Source organism: Columba livia, chromosome 2, assembly GCF_036013475.1.
Source record: "Columba livia isolate bColLiv1 breed racing homer chromosome 2, bColLiv1.pat.W.v2, whole genome shotgun sequence".
Lineage (NCBI taxonomy): Eukaryota > Metazoa > Chordata > Aves > Columbiformes > Columbidae > Columba > Columba livia.
The window spans coordinates 111,757,463-111,774,693 of NC_088603.1; positions in this window are offsets into that span (position 1 = coordinate 111,757,463).

A 17,231-nucleotide genomic window follows, 5' to 3' on the forward strand; every position below is an offset into this window, starting at 1 on the left:
CTAGATCTGCTGGAACAAAACCCAAAACATGGCAGGTTCTTCTTTACTACTATACATGCTTCTAAAAGTGTTACAAACATTCCTATGTGGAAGTTTTAGTAAAATGAAATTGATGTTTTCCACTGCTGCCAGCTTTTGCATTGTATTTCTTTTTTTTTCCTTTCATATGCAGCCTCACACTTTCAAAAGTGGTTTTAAACATTTATTACCATTATCATTGTTGTTTATTTAAACTTGCAAATAGACAAACAAAGCAGTCATTGTTAATTTCTGTCATGTTAATGGCAAAACTGCAGTTTTTCCCAGTGCTGAATATCATATCTGTAATGCCCACCATGCTGTCTTTTTCTGGAAAGATAACTTATCATGCAGAAAGGCAGAATATCTTGTAGAGAGAATAAAGACAAGATATGCTTATGATATTGTAATACTCAACCTTTTTTCTTTGAAAATTCCTAGGGAAGTAAAGACATAAGCAGTAGCAAGAAATTCTATTATCTGTTCTTGAAATGAGACTCTTTTCTAGGGTATTTGCCATCATCCTGAATAGCAATGGTCAAACAAAAGTGTTTGTAAAGTCAATGGCTAAAAAATGTCAGGTTTTTACAATACAATTTTGAAAAGTTGTGAAGTATTTGTGAAATGTCCTTTAAAATGTATCTGTCTGCTCTGTTGCTCAGCAGACTGCAGAGTAAGAAGAGGATATAAATAGTTTTTAAAAAGACTTCTGGTCCTCTAAAAGGTGAGACAGAAGTCTTTTATTTATTCCTCAGAAAAAAAGCTTTGTAACTATGACAAGCACCAGACGAGACAGCATGGTTCAAGCAGTAAAGAATCTCACTGGAGAGAAAAATTTAATCTAGGCTTTTTACAGCACTGGACCCCTAATTCTCTGCTGACTGGAAATGTATTCAGGCTCGTAAAACAAAGTGCAGGTTTTTACATGGCTCATGCACAGATGTGCATTCACCTTCACCAAAGCAGTAGAGAGCTAGGTCTTTTGTGGATAACCCTAAAGCATCCTCCAACATTTTAAAAGAATAAAAACTTCTACAATAAGCTAGCAAAGGTGATTTGTTTCATTATGCTGTTGCTGCATGGTCTTTCTTGCCCTTTCTGTACTTTGCCAACTGCTTTTACCTGGGAGACTACTGTGTTCCTAAGGAATAGCACTAAAAAAGACATGGATTCTTCTTGTCCCTAAGAAGTGTGCCTTAACATCGCAGAACCACCTTCAGTGATGGATGTAGTAACCACTTTACTCCTCATCCTCCCTTCAAAGTCCATCAAAATTTAGGATACATACAGCTGTATTTATGCCACATGCACTTTGCACTGGAAATAGACTGAAAGCACTTAGTTATTTCACATAAATCTCTACATTTTACCATCACATCTCAGATTATAATTTATGAGTGGAGCCAAGCAGAATGAACAGACTCCTCACAGAAATAAATTAATTTATGTGAGGAAAAGAAATGGCATCAGATTACCATTAATATCTTACATTTATGTATTGATAGTGCCTAAAACATGAGCAAAATTAGTTCCATTATAAAAAACACCGTATAAACTCACGATATCTGAGATCCACAGAGAGTTTTCAGCATACGGATCTCTCACTGGTATAAATAAGGGTGGAAAACATTGTTAAAAAACCCCAAATTTGGAAGAAGATGAATCCAATGATAAAATAAGAAGCTTAGTATTGCATATATTCAACCCGATCTCAGTAAGAGAGTGTTTTGAGGTACTGATAAAGTATCCATGTTATACAATAACAGTTTTTGATTTCCCAGAGGCGTAAAGCTGTATGATGCTCTGTTGTGTGTACCTTACTCTATACGCAGATGATTTCTACAGGAGATTGGTAGTTCTGCATGAACTTTGTTACAGTTGCACTTGAAACTCTTTAAAAATCCTTCATGCTTGAAAGATGGAGTTCGATGGGCCTGGAAATGTAAACCTTTTTATATGTCTCCCTACGGCCTCTAATTCTTCTAAAATCATGACTTTCCATTATTTTCAAGCCACTCAAACTTCATTTTCCTGCTTATCACTTCAATTTAAAGAAATATAATGTATTTGTCTTTTGCTCTTCTCTATTCAGAGACAGGTAGAGAGCCCTTGGGACTTACAGGATCATTATGTTTCCTTTTGCTTGGAGAGAGATTTCATGAAAACCTTTAATTTCTGCCTTGAGAAGGTAGGAAGCAATGTTCTTCACCACTAAGATTTAATTTGCAGTATTGTGGTCACCCTTAACAGCACAAGCTTTATCACTACGACTTATGACTAGAGGTACTTCCAGCCTGTTGTTTAAAGGTCTCCAGTCCTTTTTATCTCACAGAACAAGCTCCACCTCAGAAAAATGACCTGCTAAAACCAACATTGTTTCCCTGCTTTTAAGACACACCTGTCTCTATATTTTCTTCACCAAAGTGTGTGCACTGATTGCTGCTGAATGCCTTTCAAATTACTTAATTTTTGTTACAAATCTTTAAACGAACTGCAGTAAAGCAGTTATATTGTATGAAGAGTAACTGGGACAGATTCCCTAGCAATTTCTAAGCATTAAGGCAGATTTATGGCTGGGCTGCCACAAAACAGCTGGAGCATATCTATAAATTTAGGTGGTTTCCATTTTCACAATGTCATAGGAAAGAGCTAGTTTTCATGAGTAAGGTTTTTCACTTTGGAGGTAATCTCTGACATTTGGTATAAACAATGAAGGCTTCGCCCTCACCACTCCACACTTACCTTTCTGAAGTGTTTGTCTTCATTATTTTGTTGTATTTGATATATATTTTTAAAAAACCTCCTCATCTACATTTTCAGGCACACAATCTTGTTTTGTCTCATTTATTCTAAACTCTTTATGTATGCAGAATGAAACACAAGACTTCTGGTGTTAGGCCTCTGTTGCCAGAAAATGTCAGGCTGTACAAGACAGGATGGCATTGTTAATAGCTGGAGTTATCGGTGCAATAAAGACTCTGGTCCAATTCACAGAAACATAAATTACTGGCTGCACTTATTAAAATGCTCATTTGTTGTTTAATGATGACTCTAAATGATAATTTATCTAGTTTAATATCTTATTAAAAATTTAAGAGATACATGCATGGCCATTAATTTATGCATTATCAGAGATAAAATGTAAGGAGATAAATTCAGGTAAATGTATGTGGATATGGACTTTAATCATACTAATGTCTCTCTATCTAGGCTGAGGGCTCTGTCTGCCAAAAGCTGGGAGTCTAAACTAGGAACTAATCCAAAGATCGCAGGGTAATATTCCTTCTTAAATGTCTTCATCAAAATACTTCTGATGCCTTTAAACTGAGCAAAATCAAATCTGTCTTCTGGAGGACTTGAAAGTGCTTTTCTCAGGGACAGAAGTAAAATGTAACACTGTTGCAAAAAGGAGGAATTCCTCCTGGGATCTATCTGGCAAATAGACCTCTCTGATGTGATGAGTAACCATCTGTTAGTCTGGTACTGGTGAAGAGGTAGTCAGGAAACTGTGGTGAATCCATTGGCAAGTTACCTGGGAATGTCCAAAATCCTGTAATTAATGGTGCTGAATGCTTTTTTGCAAAAGCTGGGAAAAAGGAAGAAGACTGCAGGATGACACAATTTGCCATTGACTCGACATTCTTCAAATGAGGATTAAGACAAGAATAAAGACAGAAGAACTGAAGGTTTCAGCCCAGGTGGATGGGGAAATGAAATTTAGGTTCAACAATGGAAATCAGTGTACGTGAATGCAACTGATGTCCTTTGCTCCAGCACCTCCCTGGGAACTCAAGAATATTGCTAAATGAAAGAATTTTGAGTCAGTGGGAAGCAGGTGATGGTAAAACTGTGATGACAAAGGCTGTCATAATCCAGAAAAAATTTGGTTTACATCTCCAGAATAAAAAATCACAGAGCAGCAGTCCCCCTGCCCCTGCTTCCTAACCTGAAGGAGACCAAATTGTAGAAAGTAACACAACAGTGACCAGTTTGAGAGGAACTTTGCTCTTGGTTTTCCTAAGAAATCCTTAATTTTTCTCCTCAGATTTGCACAATGTTGCACCAAGGCTCTAGCTGCCCATGACAGCCTGGCAGGTATAGTGGTGGCTGCCTGATCCCTGCTGCTCTGCACCCCACTAGCATGCTGGGCAGCCAATGTCCAAACCACTGCAGGCAGCTCACTGAGCAGAAACGGTAATGGGAAAGGATGTGTTCTCCTCTGATACATGGGAATCACACATTTTGCTCGTTACAAGGCTACAGAAACTGCCCCCACCAAAAGCTAGCAAACCATAAATGTAGCTGAACTATTTTATGTCTATCCTGCTATATCATCCTCCTCCTCTTCGTTGCTTGAGTCTGTTTCTCACGTATATATATATATATACATATATATCTCTTGCTTATAGAATCACTTTTTACAGAAAGTTCCTGATATAAAAGGGAATTGATGCAGATAGCAACAATATAGCCGTGTTACATTTTTTTAACCTGGGAGAGTTCATACAGCAGCATTTTCCCTGCCTTTGACTTGGGGCAGCTATATTTTATATAGATTTTCAGTTAATCTTGACCTGACAAACACTCAAATATGGATCTCAAAAGATATATCTTTTATAAAGATATATCAGCATTAAACTGCATTATGTGATCCATTAAATGGCATGGACTGTATAATAAACTGTATTATGGAACTGGTGAAGCAGCAAACCCAGTTTAACATCCTCAATGAGAGAGTATCTACACTAAAATAGCATTTTATTGTTGTTTAATATAGAATTAACTGGTGAGTAAAAAACATTAAATATAATTTGACAAAATAAAAAAATATACCTAGCAAGTCCAATATATTTTATTATTTCTATATTATTCTTTTGTCTTCTTAAGTTACTAGTATCACAGAGCTTGGGCTGCAAGGTTCATGCATTTAGTGTGACTTCAGCTCCAAACTTTCAATCTATTTGAACACTTAATCTGCTACTTTGTTTACTTCTGTAATAGGATTGCTTTTACCTAATTATCTTGGACAATGGCAAAAAATAAGGAAGCAAAAAAAATGTAGTTTGAGAGATTTCAAAGAGTAGTTTCCCCTATTCAATGTATTTTTTAAGTCGTGGTAAGGAGAGGAATGAAAAGAACTGTGTTCATTTTTGGGAAGCCCTTTTTCTTTTCGATAGAAGCAAATTCTTCCCTTGAAGCTTGGAGCTTCACTGCCTCTGTTAAAAAGGAGGAATAAAGTAAAACACAAGCAGGTATAGGTTAGATTGTCTGAACTCTCTGAACTTCTTCCTATTTCCAGAAGAAAATAGTCTTTATGTATCTCTGTACCTGTTTATCTTTGTGTATCTGTGAGTTTGTAATGCTGAATCTCTTGAAGTTACAGAGCTTAACAGAATACATGTATTTTTTCTCTTGCCACCATGTGTGGAATCAGCTCTGTTAGGAGAAGTAATCCAGTAACAGCAGTCTGTGATAGTTTAATACTAAGTTCTTGACATTTACACGATATTTCTGGTTTGCTACACTTTATTCATCAGTCTATATTACTTTAGGAGCCATTAGAAATCTTCCCAATGCTTTTTAGTGTCGACTTTTGCATTTCTACTTTTATCTTAGTGAAAACATAAACTGAGGAAAAAACAAAACAAAACAAAACAAAAACCAAAAACAAACAAAACAAACAAACAAACAAAAAAAGGGGGGAAAAAACCCCACAACAACAAAAAAACCAAATCCTCTGTCATTTGTCCAGACAGCTACGCAATGTACTCTAAGATTAATGATTGGGGTGAATTGAAACTGTTTCACCAAATGAGTTTTTATCCATCCTTCAGCTAATTTCAAAAGCTAAATATGAACCCCAGTGCTCAGGGACTCTGTGATTTGTTACTCTGAGTCCATCAGCCAACAAATGAATTAAAATAAGATATAAATATTGAGAATCACAAGAGTCACTTTAGCCTTTAGAAAAATAACATTTTTGTTACTATCCACAGCAGAAAAAGCTGGGCTTTTGATCCTGCTCGTGTCTCTGGTACTTTCAGAGGAAGATTCTTGTGAACAGAGTGAGACCCTTGGAGAAATATGAGTTGTTGCCTCAAAATGTGATGATGCAATGTTCCTTAACTCTTGACCCTCTGCTTTTTTTTTTTTTTGTTTCCTATCAATCCTATATATCTTTATAAAAGATATATCCTTTGAGATCCATATTTGAGTGTTTGTCAGGTCAAGATTAACTGAAAATCTACGTTTTTTTTTCTTTCCCAATTCAACTGTCTCTGATGATTACTACTGTGATAGTATTATGTAAAACACAGGTCCCTAACCATTTAGACCTTTGCTAATCAAAACCAAGATATTAAAGTCATCCTCCCCTTCTCTCCACCGCCCCCCCCAAAAAAAAATAAATGCCCAAAACAGAAAAGCACACCAAAAAAATGCACAGCCAATTTTTTATATCCTTGTGTTAGGCATCCTAGTAAGATTCTTTGCTCTGTAAGCAAATTGTCCCTTCTCAAAGTAATTAGGTCCCTAGTCAATTTGCTTCTGTTGTCTTTTGCAGAATGTATTGCACTATTACCACTTGGAGGACAGCAAAGCTCCATGCTATGGACACATTAACAAATGAAAATGCTTGTATTTTACTGGATGGAACTGCTGAAGAGAGCTTGCAGTGATGGCACCACAAAGTTCATTATAGCTTAGGATTGGGTAGGATATAACACCTCACTCTCATTAGGAGGACCTCTGACTCTAGAACCTTATTTTTTTACTACAGAAGCAATGTCTTTCCATCAGAACAGGGAAGTGTTAAGTAACACAGACACAACACAAAAGAGTTGGAGTCTCCATATCCTGTTTAGATGGGGATTGCTTTTTGCAACCAACTTCAGTACACCAGTGTGATTGTTTAGATCTCAAAAGGGCAAAGGCCTTGTACCTGTGGTTGTGATGCATGCTTCCAAGGAAGGGGAGAGGTTAGACGTGTCCTTCTGCCTACCATTCCTATTGACTAACTAGATGCAGCCTGTAATCAGTATGTACATTGCACTTCAGGGGCACTGAACTCTTGATGAGGCTGAGTTCCTCCCACAGGTGCTCTGAGTCACCCTGTGTTCCTAGGCTAGACGTGCCTAAACACATAGTGATGAACAGATCAGGGAGCAACCGAGTCGATGAAAAGGAGGGTCCTTTTTTCTCTTTTACTCAAAAAGTATTTTAGGACTAGAGAACAGTGTACAGTTCTAGTATGGATTCATTTCATACCTCTTTAGACAATTTAATGTAGTCATTAATGTCTAAAGACTCCTTTTATGTGAAAGGCATGGAAGAGACATCATCATGAAGGGGGGGTTCTGGATCCCTCAACCATCCTGATCACAGCAGAGCCATAGAAAGGCAGGTCTCCTTAGAGATGTGGACCTCCCAAGACTCATGGAGACATAATTAGAATCACAGAACAATTTAGTTTGGAAAAGATCTCTAAGATCATCAGGTCTAACTATTAACCTGGCACTACCAGGACCATGTCTAAACAATGTCCCTAAGCACCACATCTAGATGTCTTCTAAATACTTCCAGGGATGGTGACTCAACCACTTCCCTGAGCAGACTGTTCCCATGCTTGACAGCCCTTTCAGTGAAGAAATTTTCCTAATATCAAATCTAAACCTCTCATGGCACATTTCATCTTGTCCTAACCCTTGTTATTTGGGAGAAGAGACAAACACCCACCTTGATACAGCCTCCTTTCAGGTAGTTGTAGAAAGTGATAAGGTCTCCCATGAGCATCCTTTTCTCTGGGTTAAACAACTCCCATTCCCTCAGATGTTCCTCATAAGATTTGTGCTTCAGACCCTTCACCAATTTCACTGCCCTCCTCTGCACTCTCTCTAGTACCTCAATGTATTTCTTGTAGTAAAGGGCTCAAAACTGAATACAGTATTCAAGTGGGGCCTCACCAGTGCTGAGTACAGGGAAACAATCACTCCTCTAATCCTGTTGACCACACTATTTTTTATACAAATCAGGATGCTGTTGGCCTTTTCAGCCACCTGGGCACACTACTGGCTCATGTTCAGCTGCCTGTCAACCAACACTCTCAGGTCCTTTTCTGCCAGGCAGCTTTTCAGACACTCTTCTCTGAGCCTGTAGTGCTGCCTGGGGTTGCTTTGACTCAAGTGCAGGACAAGGCACTTGACCTTGTTGAATCTCATATAGCTGGTCTTTGCTCATCTATCCAGCTGGTCCAGATCCCTCTGTATGGCCATCCTACCCTCCAGCAGATCAACACTCCCACCCAACTTGGTGTCATCTGTAAACTTACTAAGGGTGCACTCAATTCCCTCATCCAGATCATAGATACAGATATTAAAGTGAACTAACTCCAATACTGATCCCTGGAGAACACCACTTGTGACCAGTCACCAAATGGATTTAACTCCATTCACCACAACTTGGGGTTCAGACACCCAGCTACTTTTTTAGGCAATTAAAAGTATGCCCATCCAAGCTGAGAGCAGCCAGTTTATCATGGAGAATGCTATAGGTAACAATATGAAGGGCTTTACTCACATCTAGGTAGAAACCATCCACAGCCTTCCTTTCATCCACAAAGTGGATCACCTTGTCACAGAAGGAGATCAGGTTGGTCAAGCAGAACCTGCCTTTCATAAACCCATGCTGAAAGGGCCTAATCACCTGATTGTCTTGTATGTACCATGTGATGGTACTCAAGATGATCTGTTTCACAGTCTTCCTCTGTAACCAAGGTCAGACTAAGAGGCCTGTAGCTTCCTGGGTCCTTCTTCTGGCCCTTTTTGTAGATGGGTGTCACATTTGCCAACTTCCAGTTAACTGGGACCTCCATTTTATCCAGGACCACTGATAAATGATTGAAAGTTGCCTGGTGATCACAGAAGTGATCCCATCTGGGCCCATAAACCTGTGTGTGTCTAAGTGATGTAGCAGGTTGCTAACATTTCCCCTTGGATGATGGGGGTTTAAGTCTGCTCCCTATCCCTGTCTTCTGGCTCAGGCGGCTGGGTACCCAGAGAACAACTGGACTTAATATTAAAAATGAAATCAAAGAAGCTATTAAGTACCTCAGCCTTTTCCTCATCCTTTGTCACTATGTTTCCCTCAGCATCTAATAAAGGATGGAGATCCTCCTTTTGTTGCTAATGTGTTTAAAGAAAGATTTTTACTGTCTTTTACTTCAGAACTTATTTAAAATTTGGTGAAAAAAACCCATACAATTCCAGTATGAATGTTGAATTAATATATCATGGAATTTTTTTTTGAGTTGTAAAGTTGGTGCAAGAAAAGTGATAGAATACTAGCTCCTACAAGCAGCTTTGCCCACTAACTGGGTCATGTTGCTCAGTAAATCCCATTAGGTTATTTTTGACAAATGTGAAAGACTCTTAATATGCTGGAACTGAAACAAGACATGGCTTTGCAATCAGTTCTGAGAACCATATATTTTAGTTCAACTAAAACACCTTTATGAAGAGGTTGGGTAACGTTTCATCATTTTGGCCCATGAGGCAAGCCAGCTTCCAGTTTCTATTGATACACATTTCTACCTCCTGTATCCTGTTGTCCCCTAAGTGACTACTTATTGACCCAAAAGGATGCAATGTTAGATTGGTTAGGGAACTATTGAATTTTTCTCTCAAGCAATTCTGAGTACACAGGAAGAAGAGCAAACTGACTTTCATTAAGGTGAATAGATATGTTATGGCCACAGATTCACCAGGCAGAGTGGTATAAATGCCACCGAGTTCTCTGTTACTATCAGTGTGAACAAACAAAACGAAGCAAAATCCTTAGGTAAAAAATATCATTAGAAACTTTACATTACATATGCTGCTATGCCTTCTAGGTGAAGAAGTTTGCAAACAAAATAAAATCAGCCAAAAACTTGTATGGCAAGCTGTTTCATCTTATTTCTGTATCTATTTAGATATTTGAAAAGAAGGAACTCTGCCTTACTTGGTGCTTAGAAGATTTCATGTGTTTGTTTTTCCTTTTCTTCCAGTCTTTTGAGACTGCTTTACAAGACTGTTTATATGATAAGATCCTGAGGACAAATATTCTCCAAGGAGTCTGTACCTGGGCAAGTTCTTGGTGCTAATTAGACCTGAGTGTCTTAATGCTGCTGCAGAGGAGCACACACATTTTGCATTTGCAGCCTTCGGTATGTTGGTTCTTCCTGGGCACCGCAGAAGTCAGACCATAGTGCTCACAGAATTAATCATGTCTAACATTTACCAGACCATGACGGAAATTATTGCAACAAATGTCTGTTACTATGCAAATGAGGCATCTATTGCTTCAAGCATTATCCTGTAATTACTCAGCTGTTTCTCAAGTGTGATTTATTGAATCAGCAATTTATGAAGACAGAGTGGCATAATCTAATTTACTTGTGTATCTTCATTAATGGTTAAGAGGTAGAAATATGTTTCCCGTCATTTTCACGATGATATTTGTTAGCAGTAGAAGTTGATATGGGTCATTTAATTTGTCTATGCAAATGCAGTTACAGCATGTTTTGGAATCAGTGGCTTCTCAACAAGCTTGTCTCTCAAATGTTTCCTACAGTAGTCCTGCTTGTGACTTGAGCATTTAGCTTAAAGACAAGCTCTGAGAAAACAGCAACAGCTGGTGTTAAACAAAAAGTAAATGGTTAGATTAATTGAGTAATACCAATACTTGGTAATTAGTGAAGAACTGACTGTATTCCTTGTTATTGTATGATTGCTGAACACAAAGCTAAATGAAAACTATGTATTCTAGAGGCTGCAACAACATATGTAAAAATCAAAATAACTGTGCACTGTAATTTTGTTTATGATCAACAATATGCTGAGGATCTGAGTGTTGAAGTCAATCACAATGTTAAAAAACAAAACAAAACAAACAAAATAGATACATAATATTTAATGCACAGCTTTAATTCTGTTCCTTCAGTTGTTTTGCACTGCTGAAAATCTCAGCTATAGGAATGTTGGAGGAATGCAGATTAAACTGAAAAGTCATGTCCTACAGACATATATATTTTTAAAAATCATAATCATAAAGATATTATTTTAATTTAATGAGATCACTTCAGTCTTGTAGTCTCTGTTCCAGATGTCAGCAAAAATTGTTTTTTTCCACAGTTTCTCCATTTACCTGTAACTTCAAATTCTTTGGTTTATGAATTAATTAATTAATTTTTTAAAAATCTTTATTTTTTTGTGATACAATTTTGGCAAATTTGTCTGTAAATGAAACTCTTCGGGCAAGGTGAAGAATGGCCTCATAGTGTTCTCTCACAGTGTTGATTAAACTTTTATATGGGAAACAAAGTGCAAAAGTCTTCTTGGTTGTCTGGACACAACTTACCACAACAATATAAGGCACATCCAGCAGAAGCAGAACATTTAAACTTCAAGGAATTTGTCATTGTAAAACATGGACTCACAGGACTAATTTCTGAATAACTAATTTCTTCATCATTTCCCCCATCATTTACTTCTTCATTCCAAGAACTGGGCTTTTGATTTACATAAGAGCAGTTGGAACTTAAAAGCTTATTCAGCAGAAGATGATGGAATCTTGCCTTAATTTAACTAGAATATTCTTTTTAAAACATATGTAATCTTAAGAAGATACAAAGAAAACTGACTGTGGTAACTAAACCCTGTTCTTGCTAAAGAAAACATGAAGTTTTAAAAAGATACTTGCAACCCAGACAACTACACAGCATCTGGCATGTCAGACCTCAGGTCAGGAGAATGATTATTCCTTCTTTTCTGGTAAAATATTTTAAAACCTCTGACTTTGTGCAGGCAGCAGAAACACTCATTATTACACACGACAAAGAGCTCTTTTCAAAACCTATTGTTAAATCACCAGCTGAGTTTGGTACTGAGTTTTAGTGTGTGGAAATAATGACAGCCAACTGCTTAGTCATATGCAGTGGTTGCTATACCCTTATGAAAGGTCAGGGGAAGATTATAGAATGCCCATTAATAACTCACATCTGAAGCAATAACCCTTAAGGGACCATGAAAACTGCGATGGTGTGTTGACAATCATGTTTTGTTTTCTAAACCGGGCACTGACACCCAGGTTTGTATCATGACACAAGAATAATACAAGATGGCATGAGAGATACCAGTCTTTTATTTTACTTTATTGTCATTACTGTCCAAGGAGAAAATGGGCTTTATGGATGTCTCCAACAATAATTTTTCTGGTTTTCATACGGAGTGACACTGAGAAATGAGGGGCAAGGAATTTTCTCTGAAATATTTTTTCACTTAGAAAGACTTTTTCCTTGATCCAACTGAATGTGGTCGTCTGGCAACCACAACTATAGACATCTTTTCAGTACATGGTGGTTTGTAGTAGCAACATAGCACTTTTATTGTGAGCACTGAAGAAGGTGGGAAGTAAATTGAGATGTACTGGGGGAGCTGAGCATCTGGCTAATGGGCCACACAGTCTCAGGGATATATGAAAAGATGATTTGAGACTGAAACTGAGATAGGAAATCCCCCAAATGCTCTTGGAAGTTTATTCCACCCTCCATTTTTCCCCATCCCCTTCATTCTCCTTAGTATTTTCTTCTGCCCTTTCCCAATGACCAGGAGAGTGGTGGATCAGAGCATGCATATCAGGGAAGCAGATCTCTACCAGGGTTCTTGGTCCCACCCAACTTCTTATTCATTTCAAGTGTGATGCTTTACTAAATTACTGTGCCAGTGTGGGTGAAAGGGCTGACATGCCTGAGCTTGGATCAAATGGGAATGTCATTGAATATTCACCAGACCAGTTCCTAAAAGAAGTAAGAAGGTGCCAGCTGAGCCTTCATAATCCCCTTTACAGGCGATTGATCAGTGGGCAGGAGAGGTTGGCAGCATGAGAAGTTGCACTTCACTCAGTCTTTTCTCATTCAGCTCAGGTTCTCCAGATGATCTAATCCTGTTGGGCACCAGTGCCTACCCCTGTGGGACTTGCCTTTTGGTGGAAACAGCCGGAGAGCAAGCATGATGCTGGGATTTCCTCCAGCTCCAGCAACCACTGTTCAGATAAGCTTCTTCCATCTGTCTGTGAAGTGGGATCCACCAGCACTCACACAGGCAAACACCTGAGTTCTGCTCCAGCACTGTCAGGGTGAAGAAACCACCACCAATTGCAAGGAGAGGGCTCAAGGTACTGCTTCAGCCCTACTCTCCTAGCACTGCTTGGGCAGGGGGCAGCTCAGCCCTGGGAGCTGTAGGACAAAGGACAATAGGCATGGGGCTAACATTGCTATGTGTTACTATGCGCAATGTCAGCATCTAATAATTTTGGGATCCTCCAGTACAGTGGACAACTCAAATTGTGATATTCCTGTAATTCCTACAATACCATTGCCTATTATTATTCTGTTTCTAGCTTTGGCACTGGTTTGCCTTGGGAAAATTACACGATCTTTATACTTCATTTTCCTCCATCAGGAAGCTAATATAATTCTAGAATTACATTACATTACAGTGCTATGGGGACATAATATGTCAAATCTTGAAGCAGAACACCTGCCTCCAAGCAGAACAATGCTGAATATGGTAAACCTGATCTCTTAGTGTCTACTGCCTCAGACATCACACTCCTCAAACATAGCTCCTCTGCTGCAGGACACACAAAGCCAGCTTGCGTGTCTCTGTACTTAACGGTCATCAACCCTTCAACCCTTTTGATTCACAAGTAGATCAAATTGAGTGTTCACTGCTGCAGAGGACATAGATAGGTCCTAAGAGCTGCAAGCCTTCATCTATGCTTACAAATGCTGGAAGGCAAGCAGATCTGGAATTATCTTCTCTAAGGTCATTTTACTTACATGAAACCACAAAAACACAGCAGAGTTATGTTACAATTGAAAAAGGACTTTAGTAAGATAAAGTGTCAATAGCCAATCTGAGACCATAGGATATGAATTCTCACTGGATATCCTTAGCTAAGGTAGTAAAACTCAAGTTAATATAATTTCTGCTTACATTATAGTCTCATCTCCCTCTCCTTTAAATCTTTATCTCAGCTTTTTCACAAATTGAATGGCGGTTAGGCCAAACGTAACAGGGCTACCTGTACTCAAATAGACAGTAGGTTCTAGATTTCCTTAAGTTGCCTCATCAGAATGACAACAACATAGTGATGGACAGTACTGATTTTAACATAAAATTAAATCTCTGTTTTGCTTGCATAGAATTTTTCTGAATGTCATGTATATGAAGCTGGTTAGTCCTTGCCTTCCAGTCTTCTATATAATGTAGTGGATGCACCGCTGGTATAAGAGCATCTCTCTCTTTAGGAAACCAGTGGTGAAAGTGGCTCTCACCATCACACCTGTGGGCTGCTTATCCTTATTAAGTCATCTGAATGGGTCTCCTGTTGACCTAAAGAATTTGACAGTAGCTGGGAACTACTTCAAACACATGAAGAGCTGTTTATTGAGAGCTGAGGAGTTTACACTGAAGAGGACTCCTTTTGAGTAGACATGACTTTGATCCTGGCCACAACAGGTCAAAACCCAGAAACACTTCAACAGGGTTACTCTAAGGATATTCCCTCATATTTCCTTAAAATTGGGAAGTGTTTTGTCTTTGTGTTCTGTTCACTTAGTTATCTCATATCCTTTTATTCTGTTATTAGTAAGCAGGAAGCATTAGGGAAGGAAAAGAAGAGCTATTAATTCATAATTCCTGAGAAAAACAGTTTTAGTTTTAGTTAAGAAATTATTTGGTTCTGTCATGGGATCAATGTCATACACAGATGGACTGTGCTAGTGTGATACTGTGCAGGCCTGGAAAAATACTCCGTAAAGAGAGCTTCTGAATCCTCCAAATTAGGCTCAAATACACAACCTGCCACAAATGGCAAATGAACAAAATAAAGGGTAATACAACATCCAACTAATGAGAACCCCAGAGCAGTGAATACAACCAATTTAAACCAAGGAGTCAATGGCAGTCACAGTTTTAATGATTCTAGAGACATTTAAGTATTGTACATGGACAGAAGACATCTTCAGGAACCTGTCTTTTATCATCAAAAAAAAAAAAAAAAAGTGAAAGCCAAAGAAAAACTCACTTTTCTCAGTAACAAGGAGCAGTAAAAAGAACCCATTACACTTTTAAAGTAACATAACAGGGAAATTTGCCAAGTTCACTTCAGAAATAGGGAAGCAGAGAAAAATTTGTTACATTACACCAGTGCAAATGAAACAGGGCCAAAACTATAAGCCAAAACAGAGGAAAAGAGAATAATTTACTTCCTAAACACTCTCAGAAATTATTCCTTGTCTTTCCAAGGTCAGATTTAAGCACTGAAACAGAAGATATGAAAGCAAAAGCAGAACATATAAAGCTTCCAAATGTCATGTACCTTGAGCATCCTTTTCAGGTATGTGGAACTCCTGGAAGATGTTACTACTTTGAATCAGCATCTTGTAACCCTACTAAGATGAACGCTAAGCAGTGAAGTAGAGGATCAGATCCTCAAGGTCTAAGATTCAGTATTTCAAACCTTTTGCCAAATCCAGAATAAATTTTGTGTTATTAATTACTATATAAGGCTTTCACAAGATACTAAATCCATAAGTAAAGGAGACTGGAATTGAAAATTTGACAACCACTGAGAGATGCTTTCTCATTTCACCCGTTCTCTTTTGTCTCATTGCCATATTTCAAACTGTATTAATTTTTGATTGCAGAGATATAAATAAAACATAGTTTTATGTCAGTGCTAATTCCAATGCTGACTTAGAGCTCTCATCCTTCAGAGATCTTGTACTATCTCTGAATGATAAGAGAGAATTGTAGAAGTTAAAATCTTAAGTTTTAGCCTCACGTGAACACAAGCTTCAAAACAAAGAACAGGTTTAAAGGAAAAATATGCCATGTGTCTCCTTAAAAATCCAAGTACTCCCTTCTGCTATTCTCACATCTTGAGTTTTTTTTAATTAATTAGCAAAAGCAATGTGCCTTTAGATTTTTTGTTAAGTTTTGACAGTCTACCATCTCCAGGTGAACATATTTAATGGAAACAAACCCCTGACCTATCATCCATTCTTTGAGTAAAAATAGTTTACATAAAATTAACACAAATCTACCCTATTTTGTGCAGGATTTTGTTTGTTTGTTTATTTGTTTTCCTGCTTTCTCATTCTCTCTAAATATGGTGCTTAGAAAAACTGTCTTTAACATGTTTCGCATCTACACTAGCTGCCTTAACAGTTTTTACTGTGTATGCTATTCTTCTGGAGTTATAAATTTAAGTTAAACATTTGTTTGAGACAAAATTACTCCTCTGCTTTCTGGGGGTAAAAATTGCTAGCTTCTACTTTGAACTAGCCTGAGATATTTTACTGTTTTTAGTCAAATTGGTTGTATTGTTTCCCACAGAGTTAAACTGATTCAGGCTACTCGAGATTCTGGCCCTTCTCACATTGCAAAAGGGTGTTTCTATTTATGTGAATCACAGAACAAGTGACGTAAATGAATTTTCTTTGTCATGATACACAGTTTTCAGAATATCCCATTCTTAGGACATTTGGAGCTGTTTAAAACAGGATCAAAATTTAGTCTTAATTATATCACTATTAAAAATGGTCAAAGAAATATTATGCACTTATTTTAAAACTGCCTTTAACATAATTTTCTTTCTTTTTTTCAGATGATCCACAATTAAAGCAAACATTTTACAACTAGGTTACACATTGCTATTTCAAGATTAATTTGCTAGAAAACAAGAACTGTATTTTTCAATTTAAAATATTTTAATTAGGACAATATTAGAAATCTATTGCTTCCCAATTAATTTTTTTAAATTCATTACTCTGTACTAAATTACTTAAATTCAAGAACCAGGAGGATTTGACCTTCAGGAAAGTAACTTGTGTGCTTCTACATTTTTGATACACAGTCATAATTAGCAGAAAGTAAAGCTCGTTGATATTTGCTGCCACTGTAGAGGACACTACAAGAACCTTCCTTCTGCTAATTTAGACTTGTTGCAATTTTTACTTGAGCTGCTGAGGATATCCAGAATATTAAGTACATCTCTGGTTATCTAATATTGTAAATATGAGTTAGTCATATTTGACCCAAGGCCAGTATTCATATTTTATATTTGACAGGAATAGGAATGTTAGCAGAGGGGGATGAATCAAATGCATT